Source organism: Anoplolepis gracilipes, chromosome 15, assembly GCF_047496725.1.
Source record: "Anoplolepis gracilipes chromosome 15, ASM4749672v1, whole genome shotgun sequence".
NCBI classification, from domain to species: Eukaryota; Metazoa; Arthropoda; class Insecta; order Hymenoptera; family Formicidae; genus Anoplolepis; species Anoplolepis gracilipes.
The window spans coordinates 8,650,190-8,666,122 of record NC_132984.1 but is presented as its reverse complement, the minus strand read 5'-3'; the positions used below and the strand labels follow the sequence as shown (position 1 = coordinate 8,666,122).

Sequence of the window (15,933 nt, the reverse complement as noted above, 5' to 3'; positions counted from 1 at the left end):
CCTTGACCTTTTTTTGGCGTCGGGAAATTTTTTACAGCTTTTGGTTGGGTCGGGTGATATTCCGTTTTCCGTAATTATGTGTCCGAGATATGTCACTTCCTTTCTTAGAAATTCATATTTGTCAGGCTGTAATTTTAATCGATTTTCCCGTAATCTTTTTAATACTTCGATTAATCTTTTATTGTGTTCTTTTAGACTAGCTCCAAAAATTACAATATCGTCTAAATAAACTAGACATTTTATTCCTTGCAATCCGCTTAACACGACGTTCATTAATCGCTGGAATGTGGCGGGTACGTTTTTTAATCCAAACGGCATTCTGTTAAATTCGTAGTGTCCGTACGACGTGGAAAATGCTGTTTTACTTTTGTCACTTTCTTCCATCTCGATCTAGTGATATCCTGATGCCAGGTCGAGGGTAGTAAAATATTTTTTGTTCCCTAATTGATCCAATACGTCCGTAATATTCGGTAGAGGGAATGAGTCGCCTATTGTTAGGTCGTTCAATTTTCGAAAGTCTACCACCACTATAAATTTTTGTTTTCCGGATGCATCTAATTTCTTCGGAACGACTATTAAAGGTGCGTTCCATTGACTCACGCTTGCCCTAATTAATCCATTATTCAGCATCTCTTGCATTTGTCGATTGACTTCCGTCTTATGTTTTTCGGGCAGTCGATATGGTCGTACATTAACCGGTGCGCTATCTGCTCGTGTTGCAATTTGATGTGTCACCGCGTTTGTACATGTGAGTAGCTCTCCCTCGGTTTGGAACACGTCGCTGTATTCCTCGCAGATATCTCTTATCGCGTTTTCCTCTTCCTTATTGAGGTGTCCGGTGCAGAGTTCTTCTAATATTTTCTCGGTCCGTTGTAGGCTTTTCTCCTCCATTGTCAAATGTGCGAGATTTATCTTCGTTGCGTCTTCGGCTTCAATTTCCTCAATTGTTATCTGTGGCATTGTAATTTCGACTTCGTTTTCGTTTGTATTCATTACGCTCGCAGGGCATAAGAATTTTTGGGGTTTGACTAGGCAATTCCCTATAAATACGCCTGATTTTATTTTCTCTGCTCGGGTTACTCCCATCATGTTGATTGTCGTTGCCACTTGTACTATCGTCTCGCTCCGAGGCTGTAATGTGATCTTTTGATAAGGGTATAGTCTCAGTATATTTCGTCCGATTTTTAGCTGTTTCGTTAAGTAATTGCATATTGCTTCTTGTTTTTTGAGAAAATCTATTCCTATTATTCCCTTGTACTCAATCGGAAAGTTGTCTTTTACGACATAAAATCTATGTTTTATTTATTCATCTCGCAACTTTATCGTCGCATTTATTCGTCCAATGGTATATACCTGGTGTCCCGTCACGCCCGTGAGGGTTATTTTGTCTTCGGTTATCATCGTTTATCCTTTTAGATTTCTCACTTTGATAAGAGAAATGGCTGCTCCCGTATCGCATAATAAATTTATTTTTCCTCCTTTTGCCTCTCGCATGGGTAATGCAACTAAGTCTAGGCCTGTGTGTGAGTGAGGCGTTCGTCTTACGTGTGATACGTGATACTCGGCGGCAGGTCGACGTTGCTTCTTATCTTCTTTCTTCTCCTCGTCGCTACTTCGAGCGGAATCAGATCTCTTTTTTCTTCTTTTATCGTCGTACCGATTTTTAATTTCCCGTGGCAGTTGATTTCGTTTTGTACGATTAAGCTGGTCCTTATATGGTCGTCCGTGTAATATCCAGCATTCTTCTTGCCTATGTCCGGTCCTTTTGCAATGGTTGCAATATTTATCCACGGTATTCACGTGCGAGGGTCGCTCCGGTTTTGGTAATAAAAATCGCGTCGCGTATCGACTCGTCCGGCATTCTCGTCCGTAATGCCTTATTTTTCCGCATTTCTGGCATTGTGCAGTTCTTTTATTATCATGATTATACACGGGCGTTGTAGCGTTCTTTGGTCGTGCGCCGGCACATGCCGATCCCTTGACCTTCTCTTCCGCGCTCGCGGCTGATATCGCTTCTTGCAGTGTCATGTATCCTCGAGAACGTACCACGGTTTTAATGTCGTCGTGTAATCCGATTTGAAAATTCTCTAAGGCTTGCTGCTGTATTATTTTAAAGATTATCCGCTTGTGCTCCGTCGCATAATTTTGTCCGTCTAGCATCGACTCGTATAGTTCTATTGCTAGTTTGTCTGTTCGAAGTCCGTATGCTCTCGCGCTTTCGCCGGTTTTCTGTTTTATTGAACTCTATTTGCAAATGTGTCGTGCTCTTTCTACTAGCATAGCACGCTTCTAGTTCTTGTTTTAATTGTACAAAATTTTGGATCTTTCGCGTCTGAAAATCTAGCATCGCTCTGTCTTTTAATTTGGTACATAGTACGGCACCTAACAGAGTGACTTCATCTAATGGGTCAATATTTTCGACCGCATATGTTGTCGCGCTTAAAAATTCTTGTAGTTTATTTGGCGATCCGTCGAATTCTGGTATTAGGCTTCGTGCCTCTTTCAAGGGTAAACTTCCGCGTCCTCGACGGTATCGTACATCGTCAGGCGAGTAATCTTCTTCAACTTCGCGTCTGTGATTTGTTGGCGTTAGGCTTCTGTTATTTCGCGTTTCCTGTCTTTCGCGAATATAATCGATTTTAAGGTGTAAGTTCCGAATTTCCTGCATCAGCATTTCCTGTATCATCTCTCTACTATTATCGTTTGTACCGCTTGTTCCGGGTCTCGGTTCGACGTGTCCCTGTGCACGTGGTTCCGCCGATTCCTCGCTTATCTCGTTGTGTAAGCGTTCGATTTCCTTATCGACCTTGTCGGCAGTGATGTTCGGTTGAGCTACCGGAGGTGTTCGGATCATGTTTCTTCTCTCGCGGTATTCTAATTCCGGATTTAAAATACTTGAGTCGTAGGACGTTAATGAAAATTCGCATCGGTGTGTCACACGGCTTGATGTGCTTATCGCTGACTCGACGTCGGATAACTGACCGTCTTGATTCGCGATTATGCTACGATCTATTTCGTTGACCGGGAGTTCGCGTTCTGCTAATACGTTCGCTCTGGGTTCGTTTTCGGGAGAACTTTCGCTTGAGTAATATGTCTCTAAATGTCTGCGAACTCTATTACTAATGTCTCTAAGCGCGGTTTCTGCTATTTTTTGCGAGCTTATTAAACTATTGGCCATGGCTTTTTCCGTCGATCCGCTGTGTAGCCACGATGCGTTCGCTCTATTATTTGGTCGTTCGTTTCGTCCTTCCGACATTCACGCGTTACAATAGTAAATTTTTCGTTCGGCTTACATTAGTACGATGAACCGCATTTTATTTGATCGCTCGCTGTTTGAGGTAAGTCGGTGCCTTCTCAGGTTACAGTCTGGCTGTCGTCTCAACGTACCGGGTGTTCGAGAAGTTTCCTGGTTGTCTTCTCTGTTGTAGTGGGTGTGTTTGGTCACGACGTCCTTTATTTCCCTTGCGTTACTTGTGCTGGCGTATCCCACCGCTGCCACCAATTAATGTTGTGCCTGTGAGGATAGGGTCTTTCAGGATATTCGCCCAAAGAGTTGGAACTCAGGTAGCAAATAAACGCACTCCGTACTTGTTTAGTAAAAGAATATATTTCGGTCGTACTGTTACACTATTCTCACACTACTGTTAACTCGCGTATTCGGTCGTCGTGTAGACGAACCGTGTCGATAGGTCGATAACTTATTTACGCGCGGCTTTCTTATTAGCTACTTTCTTACGAGCGACCGCGATAGGTCTCGCGATCGGTTTATATATCGCTTTAATTTCGAGGGTGGAAGGATGAGGTTTTTCTGGGTCGAAACGCGGGACGTGCTCCGTGCTCGGGTGTCGTAATGCTTATTCAGCTTGACCGTGACTTGCTTTCTTGTTGATCACGTCTTATTTTTCTTTTTTAATCTTTTTGTTTAATTCTTATTTAATTTTGTTATTTAATTCTTTTAATGCTTTGCTTTGCTTGCTTGATTTTAGTTTCTTATTTCTTAATTTTATGTATTTACTTTTCCTTTCCAGGTAAGTGTATCGGGTTACGACAATATGTTATCGGATCTTTTGATATTTAATTATGTATGTTTACATCTGATTATATTAAACCCATTTTTTCTCGGGTACTTTTTGCATTACTTGGGAAGAAATTATAACTTAAATTTATAAATTTCTTTAGTCTTAAACTTTTTGACGGTAGTGTACATCATGCTGATTATAACTAAATGTATAATTATATGAGTGATTATACATTCTACTTTTCCGGTAGTTGATCAGGTTATTATGATATATATATATATTGATAGGTCACATAATTCATATCTTACCTAACATACAGTGTAGGATAGCATATTCTTCTTTCTAGTATAAATTGCAGTCACCGTTAGTTTTGTAGAATTCTATCTTTGCTAGAATTCTGCTTCTATTTTCAAGCAACTGTAAAGCTTGGACGAGGAGAGTATAAATTTTTATTGCTTCTTTTCAAGACTTTTTCTATTTTTTACAAACAAGCAACTATAGTTTGTAAATATTAAAAGCCTTATATTCGAAATATTTATTTTTTTTAGTTTTCAAATAAATTATTTCAAAAATAATTCTTGTATAATTGAATTGTATGCTCAATATTAGTAGATAGCATATAATTTAATAGTTAATATATAATTGAATAATTAGTATATAATTGAATCATACAAAAAAATATCCAATTTTAAGTACTAAATTTTATTAACTTGAAAATATTATAATTCAATTTATTAATAATAAATTGAATTATAATATTTCCAAGTATTAAATTATTGTGAAAAATTCTATTTATTTTTCATGACTTTCTCATTAGGTACATACTTACAATATGCTCGAGAAAAAATGAACTTATTATGATTATATGTATATATTATGATTATATATAATTATATATGATTATATATAATTTGAAATTTGGCGCATTCTGACTATATGTAATATAATTTATTCATATATAACTAAATCTGAAATTTAACACGATATGATTTGATCATATATGTATAATAATATCAGAAACTTGGCGTGATATAATCTTACTTTTATATAATCATATTCGGCTAGATCTATTTTCATATATAATCAGATTTAACAAAATATGATGATATAAAAATATGGTCATATAAGATAATATCGTGCTAAATTTTGGATATTATTATATATGATCATAAAATTACATAAGTAATCAGATCTTTCCATATCCAATTATATATATTTACATGTGATCATACCATACTTATTTTTTCTCAGGTGTACATGTATATATGTCTGAAAATCTATATACACATACATATATACAAATATATACATATACAAATATATACAACTATATACATATATAAATAATATATATTATTTTTTTCTTTTGGTAAATTATATTTGGTAAATTACATTTGTTTTTATTAGTTTTGATTATTATTCGTAATCTTATACAATTATGTTCTTTAATTACTAAAAAATTTTAACATTTTAACTCACCTGATTTAATTTATCGATACATTCTATCATTAAATTATTATTAAATTTTGTAAATTTTATAAATAAATGAACTTTGTTGTACTATTATTGATTTAAAAATCTGTAAATTTTACATTAATATTGATTGTTTTGTACTTACTTAAAATTATGTGATTACTATCACTTTTTGCACATTATAAACTTTCAGCTATTCTAAAAATGATTCTTCTAGTTCTAATATTGTTATATCTAGTTCTAATAATATTTTATTATTCTAAATACATAGAATTTTAAGATCTAGAATTATGATATATCTTTTCAGAATTATTAAATTTTAAAGAAAATGGATAATAGTAAGCGATTCAATCCATATATCAGCGTTGATGCTGAAGAAGAAATTGTTATCTCTGGTATTGCTAAACGATTTCCTAACTGACATGAAAGAATTTCAGGATAATCTTTTTAATAAAATGGATCTTGGTTCAAGCGATCATCAACGCTGGAGTGACTGTAATATCTTTTTCTTAAAATTAAGAATATTTTTGTATTTTAGTAAAAAGTTTTCTTACTGTAAGACAAAAAGTAATAGAACAAAAGATAATAGAATTTCAAAAAATAGAAAATTAACATTAAAATTAAAAATAAAAAAAAACTTGAAATAATACAAATATATGTTTATAAAAATGGGTTAATACGAGGGTTAATACACATAAGGAAATTAAATAAAAGATTTATTGATAATATAAGTCCATATACATATATTCACGTGAGGTCGTTTTGGGGTGATATGCCGCCGAGCAGTACACGATCTTTACCGTTAATTCTAATTTTTTTACTGAAAACTGAAAATGACCTGAAATAATAAATTTATCGATGTATTTTATTTATTTTATCATTTATTTTTTATCTAATTTCCTTACGTGTTTACATTTGGCGTATTAGCTCGCCTTGTCATGAACTTATATTTGTAGAAAATTAAATTACGTTATTTGTAACTGTATGACAGTAGACATACTAATATTTTATACATTATTAAATGAAATTTTTGCAGATGGGATCGTTCCGAAGATTGGTATACATATCATTATTCCGGACAAAGAAAACTTACCAAAGGGAAAGTGATTGTTACTATTGATTTATTAGATGAAGAATTTTCATATATGACCGGGCATGTCATTAATGGAAAAAATTTATTACCGGCCACAGGATATCTTTTACTTATATGGCAGATGATTAGCTGGTTGAAAAAGACAGGTTATCTCGATATTCCAATTGTATTTGAAGATGTCAATTTTCTACGTTCTACGATTTTGTCAAAACAAAATTCAGTCAATTTAATTCTTATGCTTCAAAAAGGTAACTTGTACTATTAAAATAATTTTACAAATTAGATATATAAATAAATGAAAAAATTTTATATAAAATACTAACTACCATTAGTAACGATCACAAATATATAATTTTGTTGTTTTGCATTTAAACATTCGTCTGACAAACACAGTATAAAATTGCAAAAATCTACGCTCAAAAAAATACGATTTAGAAATACCATAGTTAACTTAATCTTTTGTAATTTAATGATACTATTGGTTATTGAAAATATTAATCTAAGTTTCTAACAAAAAGTCATATCAGATCTGCTGTACGCTTGATCATTAATACCACGATCATTTTTCTTAAAACTTAAATTTATTTTTGTAATTTACTGTGAATTGTATATAAATATGTTTATATTATTTTCATGATTAAGGCTAATATTCTTTAGAAAATATCATTATTAACCATATCATACAATCTCCTCTTCTAAACCATACAATTACAAGAAACTAATATCTTGCGACATTCTTACAGGTAGTAACAAATTCGAAATAATCGAAGGAGATAATGCTGTCGTTACTGGAAAAGTACCAGTTCAATATTAACTGGAAGTTTAATATTAACTGGAAGAGTTCCAGTTAATATTGAAGACGAGAAAATATGTACTACATTTATTGATCGAAATGATAATGACAAAGAAGAGATGACTATGAAAGATATCTATAAAGAATTGAAACTTCGTGGTTATCAATATTCCGGCGAATTTCGTGGATTAAAAAGCGCGTCAATCACAGGAAAGAATGGTCATATCGCCTGGACTGACAACGTGTCTGTGAAGTTGGCACGTCATTCTATTAATTTTTAAAAAATAATGAGAGTTCTAGTAGCACTTTTCATAGTTTTATAGTTCCTGATAAAAATTAAAAAAAGTTCCGCATTTTTAATATCAAAAATATCGAAAATAAAAAATGACGTGCTAACTTCACGTTCCAGCACGGCACATTCTCCTCTAAAGTACAAGAAAACATCGAAAATCAAGATGTTTATTAAGAGTTCTTGATAGTTCTGTACCAATTCTATAATTATATATCATTTCAAGGCAAAATTCCAACAAATTACCAAAAAAATCAAAAATAAAGAATGAAGCGCTAACTCTGCGAATTTAGCACGACACTCTCCTCTCTAAAGCATTAAAACGAATTAAAAATTCTTATTTTTTACAAGAGTTCCCGATAGTTCTAATTGAGAGTCGCATATATACATAATTTTAGATCGATATTCCACCAATTAACTTTTAAACAATTTTTGTTTTAATAGCGTATTACGACATTTAGTAAAAATATATCGTGCTGCTGATTTCCGGCAGTTCTGACGATAGTTCTCGACAGATCTGCAACAGTTCTATGCATTAAAATCAGTTTTAAACAGAGTTCCGATCATTATTTATTTTTAAAACAATTTTTAACATTTACGTCCAGCACGCCACTTAGTAAAATGTATCGTGCTGATGATTTTCGGCAGTTCTGACAATAGTTCTCGACAGTTCTGCAAGAGATCTATGCATTAAAATCAGTTTTAAACAGAGTTCCAATCATTATTTATTTTTAAAACAATTTTTAACAATTAGCACGACACATTTTACTAAGTGGCGTGCTAGACGTAAATGTTAAAAATTGTTTTAAAAATAAATAATGACTGGAACTCTGTTTAAAACTGATTTTAATGCATAGAACTCTTGCAGAACTGTCGAGAACTGTCGTCAGAACTGCTGAAAATCAACAGCACGACATATTTTTACTAAGTGGCGTGCTCGACGTAAATGTTAAAAATTGTTTTAAAAATAAATAATGATCGGAACTCTGTTTAAAACTGATTTTAATGCATAGAACTGTTGCAGATCTGTTGAGAACTATCGTCAGAACTGCCGAAAATCAGCAGCACGACATATTTTTACTAAATGTCGTAATACGCAATTAAAACAAAAATTGTTTAAAAGTTAATTGGTGGAATATCGAAAATTATATATATATATGCGACTCTCAATTAGAATTATCGGGAACTCTTGTAAAAAATAAGAATTTTTAATTCGTTTTAATATATTAAAGAGAAGAGTGTCGTGCTAAATTCGCAAAGTTAGCGCGTCATTCTTTATTTTTGATTTTTTTAGTAATTTGTTGGAATTTTGCCTTGAAATGATATATAATTATAGAATTGGTACAGAACTAACGAGAACTCTTAATAAACATCTTGAATTTCGATGTTTTCTTGTACTTCAGAGAAGAATGTGCCGTGCTGGAACGTGAAGTTAGCACGTCATTTTTTATTTTCGATATTTTTAATATTAACAATGCGGAATTTTTTAAAATTTTTATTAGGAACTATAGAACTATGAAAAGTGCTACTAGAACTCCCATTATTTTTTAAAAATTAATAGAATGACGTGCCAACTCCACAGACATACGTGTGGATGACTGAGATGTATCTGATATATCTAAATATGTGTCTGATACATCTGTATAAAGCTTTAAAAGAAAAAACTAAACATATATATGCATTTGTAGTATGTGTATATTCTTCTTTTTATAATTGTACTACAAATTAAATGAAATAAATTTTAAGAACAAAACTTAAAAAATAAAAAAAGGAAGAGCAAAAACGAGAAAAAAACAATAATAAAAAAGCAAAAGAAAAATAAAAGTAGAAAAGAAAAGAGATATGAACATAAATTTAATTTAATTGACTGAAATGTATAAAATAGAATTAATTACCTCATCAATAATAGATGAACTTGGAGAAGCTCTAACAGTGGTCGGCAATGACAAGGGCAAAGATGTTAATAATGGTGACTAGGAAATGATTCTAAAAATGCTGAATTAATATCCTGTAAAATTAATAAATTTACATTAAATTGTCTTATATAATTATATAATTTGTTATATACTTATATAGTTTGTAATAAATAGATTTGTACAATAATGTTGCATATATATTGGCATAGATCGGCTGATAATATATAAAATGATGATAATATATAAAATGATAATAAATAATTATATTATAAATTCCGGATTATACACTTAAATATTATACACAAAAAATATATCTTTAATTTTAAAACATAAATTTATTAATGCATTCAATCATAATATGAACACAATGTAATCGTTTTTATGCAATAGTAAAATTTAAGAAAAGAAACTCTATAAAATATTTACAAAATTATTAATTAAAAATATTATATTCAATAAAATATAAAGTTGTTTTAACTAAATCTAAATAGAGAATTATCTTTGAATAGACCAAAAAATAGAAATAAAAAGCATGTTTACAAGTTTATTAGACAAAGAAGAAGATAAAAGAAGTGTACTTTTGTATAAACTTTAATTGATCCCCTATAGTAAAAGATGAAGTGGGAAATAGCAGAGGAATTTGACTTGGAGTTAAATTAAAAAATGTATTAATATCCACACCGTTGCCTACAGAAGAAGGAAAAAAGATTAAGTTAAAATAAATAAGATTTATATATAAATAAAGCTATAAAACCGATTTAATATTGATAAAATTAATAAGCATTTTAATCATAGACTTTTACATTATGTATATATATATTGTATATATATATATATATATATATATATATATATATATATTACTTACTTGAGAAATAAGATTCGAGATAGGACATCTTCATATCCTTCAGTATTTCTTGTAACGTTGTGTACTTTGTATTCATTATTAAGTTCAACACGAAACACACATATGTTAACACGAATACATACGAACAGAAACACTCCCGATTTTCAATATAATTTAATATATATCGATAGTTTTGACCGTATTGTTCGACCGAAAGCACGCATTAACATGTAAAAACAAGACAAAGACGTTACGTCGACAAAGGCGGTAGGCGGTAACATATATTGATATCGTTCGGCAGCGCCAACTATTGTGGCGCCAACATCAAGCAAGTTATTCTAAATGCAAGAATACATAAATTTAGTTTTGTATAAGTTATTCTTGTCTCAAAATAGTAAGGCAATCTTATTTAATTCTAGAGAGAAGAATAGGAATAATTGATTTAATTTTAAAATTGTTTTATTTTTATACTGTATGAGATTGTAACGATGACTAAACACATTAAGAATATTTTTTGTCTCGTAATCAGAAATCCTTTCGGAGAGTGAATTTTTGCCTGAAACATTTTTTTCTATCTTGCTTTATTTTTTAGATATTTAGGTGTCTCAATATAAATGTCCCACCCTGTATATATATATATATATATATATATATATATATATATATATATATATATATACATATATGTGTATAACATGAAATACTAATGAAATATTAATGTAAGGTGTCGTAATATCTTAATAATAATAATAATGTACATCAATGATATATTTTATTAATTCCTATTACATTTAAAGCAATTGTGTTTTTAACAGAAACAAATGTAAAGATTATAGTATACATCCTCAACCAAAGACTAATGTATTTGTTATTTTTTTCTTCTGTTATATAGCTTTTATTTTTATTATATTTCTCGTTTTATTTATTTATTTATTTTTTTTTGACTATATTAATCGGATTCAGTTCTGGAACTTTGGACAACATGGAATGTGTTCACCTCTGTTTAATACAGTGTTCTTTATCAAATCTGTGGTTGGATATCTAAGATCATAGGCTAGTCCTAATTTTGCAAAAATATTAATAAAGAATGTGGTGTAATTCATTCTATTGTTTCCTGTTTCCGCCGATCTATAATCCCATGGGAATACATGATGATAGTTGTGATATCCTTCTCCCAGTGTCATGTAATTGACAAAGTTATTGTCCGCCGGTTTTATATTTCTAAAAAACGAAAAACATGATATCAAACAATATCAATATAAGAGATAAAAAAGAGCTTAAACATTGAGCCTCCTTATTTAATTATGTTATAAAAGTTACCAAGATCACTATATAAGTAAAAAAACTAATTTTTTTAAGAAAATTTTAACGATACAATACTTTATTATATAAAATAACTACTTTGTTATTATTAACAAACAATTATGTTCAAGGTTTATAATTTTTTTGTTCGTCACAGATAGACAGTTTGTAATTTTTAGTATTGCTATTATGTGTGCGATTTACATACTTATCGTATGATCTAGTACCCCACGCATGAGCGATGCTATTGATGATCCACACAGAGTTTAGAGTGATCATGTACCGTATAAATACTTGCGATATTATAGCTCTACTCCATATTTCGTTCCAAAGATACACAGGTAATGCTGTAGGTAGAATGAAGCCAAAGAAGAGTTGAAGTAGTAAAGAATATCTATAAAAATGTTAAACTCTAAATATTTGAAGATTGTTCAAGCTATCAACTATATGTGCATTTCACTAAAAATCTATTGAGATTTGTCTTATAAATATAAACATTTCAAATTCATATTATATATTATATTTATATATAATTTATATATTAAAAAAGTAAATTAAGACTTATAAGAAATGAAATAAAATTGTTGCATTACATATTATAAGAATATAATACATTCAATATTTATTTATGTTATGATATGCAAAAAGAAGTATAAATTTATTCTATATGACTATTTATGACAAAAATAATCGAAATATTCTTTACTTTTCGTCAAAAGCTACAACGGGATCCGATATAATATCGAACAAATCGAGCTGCTTGCTTTTTTTAATAAATTCCGGATGTTCTTTCATCATCAGCCAACCGATATGCGTAAAAAAGAATCCACGTTGAGTATTATGAGGATCAGCATCAGTATCACAATATTTGTGATGCATACGATGATTTTTGACCCACTTACATATTGCATTCTATACAACAAAGACACTTCTATGAAGTAAAAGTAAAATATGTTCTCGAAAAAATATAATATATAAAACATTATTATAGCTTTTCTAATCTTAATTTAAATTTTTTTTTTATTCGGAAAGGACAGTTTTTGCTTTTTAATTTTAACAAATATCTTGATAAGATATTAAACTTTTCAATAAAATTTTGTTTATACAAGATATATTTATTTGTTTGCATTATAAATTTAATTAAAGTAAAATACTATTTACTTTCACACTTTTGTAAAATACAAAAAAGTACTTTAATATTAAAAGTACTATAATATTTGTAAATATAAACGTTTTTACATTTCCATAGTAATTGTCAAATCAATTTTAATAAAATAAAATTAATTTTTAACACTTTGTATGCATCACATATATAATATATATATAAAGTTGTCTCAACAAAATGTACTGACAATCAGATAAAATGACTGAAGGTACCTGTGCACTTGCGTTGAAGCATATTAAAAGTAAAATTCTTAATGGTAATTTAGCTTTGTAACTCTTGTGACTCCAAAATCGGTGTACGCCACCAGATGCGCCGAAATTAGATATGACATACATGCCGATTACTTAAAAATATAAGAAATTATATTTATTATATGTAATGTGATTTTTAAGATAGTATTTGTTTCTAAAACCATATAAAATAATTTATTTCTAAAATATAAAAACATATTTGCAAACAAAATAATGTGTGTAGAGACTAGTAAGATTAACGACATTTTTTTAAAAAAATTTTTATCTTTTATAACATTAATCACATTCTCCAAATATGTTTATAAATAATCGTTTCTAGCATGAAAAGGATATAGTAAGTATGGGAGAAGTCCAATTTAAAGCTCTAAAGTATACAAAATATATTAAGTTATTCATTATTTAATAGTTCCGCAATTGTTGTGTAAATAAATCGCTGAATGCATTTTTTTAAAAACCATCTGTTCTGCATAAATTTTCATAAGTATCAAATAATAGAAAAAATTAATAATAATGAAAAAGAGTATCACCAATTGCGTTAGCATATTTAGCTGAACGTTTCATCTCATAAAAGTTTCGCTAATTTCGCCTACTGTGACTTTCTTCCGAATATATTATGTTGAAGAGATCATAGCGTGTCAAAATTTAAATGGAACATATTTTCAAAATCTCTTTCGTAGATTTATATAGGAAGATGAAACTTCTTTCTATAAGAATATTAAATATATCAAACTTTCGACATACTTACTCCATAATGTAGTCATCGGATTTTCCAAATAGTTAAAGGTAAATATACTATAAATGCTAATAACGTGCAATAAAGCGATTTGCAGAACAGCATACCATATTATGTCAGTTTTAAAATTAAAGAAACCTGATTTCATCTTTTCAAGTTTTTTTTCAGTGATATCAATGTCAGTATTGATATTTTCTGTGAGGTTTTCTACATTGTCGGTCAAAACTTTTTTCGTGCATCCCATCGTAATACAATATTGAGAAATTGAGATATCGGTATCTATTTTCTGGAAGGTAAACAAATAATTTTTTCTGAATACATTAAGAAATATGATTATCACTTTTGCATACAAAATGTCGTGCTATCAGAAGCAATGTGGTAGCTAAATATTTTTTTTGAAAAAGTAATACAAATAGGCTTTAGGAGCGGATATATATGCATATATTTATCTTATATAAGTAAGTACAATTCTCAAAAATTTATAAAACTATAAAATATAACAAAATATAATAAAAATCAAGAATTCTTAATTAAAATTAAATATTTCCTCGAAGAGGAGGACCTCTTCAGTAAGCCGATAAATGTGTCAGAAATCAAATGATTAAAGCGATCAATTATGATAACGATAAAAAACATTCTGTCTAAAATGTGTTTCTATTGAAATATTAAGTAAAGCCCCGTCACTCACCATAAAACTTTCCTAAAAAGAGAAAAATGATAGACAAATAAAAGTTGTACACCCACTTGCCTGATCACTAAACTTCTTTATTAAACAATATTTATTTTTTCTATCACCACTTATATGAAAAATATTTTTTCAATATTTTAGTATTTCGTTAGAATAAAAACAGCTCCTGCCAACAGTTCTACTGTATAAAAGTTGTTGTAACAATGTGCAAAAATTCATTTGACATTTTCTGAAACTTAATGACATGTAAAAATACAAATAATCCATATGTAATTTGCTGCTTATTTTCATACATTTACATATACGTCATATTCAAATGACTCAACATAATGAAGCAAAGCTTCAGCAAAATTTTTATTTCTTCTTGACATAAATTTCGACGTGTAAGAATTGTTACAGCTACATGTAATGTGAGAAAATGAGTATATATTTTTGCTTGTAATATATTTCTCAATACAAAAGGACTGATTATAATAGAAAATTTCTAAATTCTGCTGCTTTCCACTGTTTAACGTCTCTTATTGATCTGGGTCTTCTAACAAAATCAACCGGTGTAGTATTTCTAAGTAAAATCAGTAAATGTGATATTTTATTAATAGCTCTTGCATTTAAACGTACAGAAGTTGGACCTTTCATCCAAAGTAGTATCATTTTGTCATAACTCCTAAACAGATCAAATGCATATAATCTAACGGAGTGTTAGTTATAGGTAACAAATTGAGAACATTATGTAAAATAGAAACACTAATTTGAAAATCTTTATAGGCACTAATCGCAAATAACTCATCTGTTCTTAAAGTATTGTTTTCTTTTCATATGGAAAGCAGATTCTACTATTTACATATTTGCCCTTGATTAAACAATTATTAAACCCGATATGACCTTTTATAGATAATGTAAAAGATTTGACAGGTGCATCGCATTATTAAAGCAAATAATGAGACTTTAATAATGTCTTCGTTATAAATATAACCATTAATAATTAAATCGATTAAGTCGTTAACTAAAGGTCCAAAAAAAAAAAGAAAAAATCATTAGCATTATTAGGTTTCTGATATCCAAAGTATGCACCAACAAGATATATGTCACATTTACAGTATATCTTGTTATTTGAATATAAAATTGGCCATAAGGATGCTTGTGATGATTTAGCTAGTGGCAGGCCATTAATATTTATTATTAAGTTACCGAGAATTTATTTATTTTTTTAAGAAAGTAAATAAATTACATTTGTACAATAAATTGTACAAATAAATATATAAAGAAGGAGAAAACGAGCGAAAGAGAGAGAGAGAAGGAGAGAAATCCATATAAAAAAAATAATATTTATAATTAAGAACATAACATACTGAAAAGAATCGACG

At 29.7% G+C, this 15,933-nt stretch overlaps 2 pseudogenes; both read right to left on the bottom strand.

The window, feature by feature from the left end:
- Window positions 1-1,404: 1,404 nt before the first annotated feature.
- Window positions 1,405-2,990, bottom strand: LOC140674251 (uncharacterized; annotated as a pseudogene).
- Window positions 2,991-11,345: 8,355 nt separating this feature from the next.
- Window positions 11,346-14,782, bottom strand: LOC140673849 (acyl-CoA Delta-9 desaturase-like; annotated as a pseudogene).
- Window positions 14,783-15,933: the final 1,151 nt, after the last annotated feature.